Below are 678 nucleotides of genomic sequence, written 5' to 3' on the forward strand. Positions count from 1 at the left end.
TATGTGGGTGAAATGATGATACCATGCCAAGTTCCAGCCTTTTCAGAGTTCATTTGTAGTGCTTTTCAATTTCAGGGTCATTTAGCTCAAAGCAAATCTTTAAATGCATGAAAAATAGCAAATGATGTCAGAAAGGGTTGAAAGTTTATGATGTGGATTTGAATGGTGCTTAATGAATGCTAAAAAAGTCTGGAGTTGTAATTAGTTTAAAAAAATGAAGTGCCGGTGTACGAGATGAGTTTTCGTCCGGAACCTTGATACTTCGAAAGAGATTGTCCAGTTTGTACACGAGGTGCATCCAGTTTTTGTCGTCACCCTTTATACTTTTTCGCACATGCTATGTGGGTGAAATGATGATACCATGCCAAGTTCCAACCTTTTTAGAGTTCATTTGTAGTGCTTTTCAATTGCAGGGTCATTTAGCTCAAAGCAAATCTTTAAATGCATGAAAAATAGCAAATGATGTCAGAAAAGGTTGAAAGTTTATGATGTGGATTTGAATGGTGCTTAATGAACGCTAAAAAAGACTGGAGTTGTAATAAGTTTCAAAAAATGAAGTGCCGGTGTAACAGATGAGTTTTCGTCCAAAACCCTGATACTTCGAAAGAGATTGTCCAGTTTGTACACGAGGTGCATCCAGTTTTTGTCGTAACCCTTTCTACTTTTTCACACATGCTA

Source organism: Triticum dicoccoides, chromosome 6B (assembly GCF_002162155.2).
Source record: "Triticum dicoccoides isolate Atlit2015 ecotype Zavitan chromosome 6B, WEW_v2.0, whole genome shotgun sequence".
NCBI lineage: Eukaryota > Viridiplantae > Streptophyta > Magnoliopsida > Poales > Poaceae > Triticum > Triticum dicoccoides.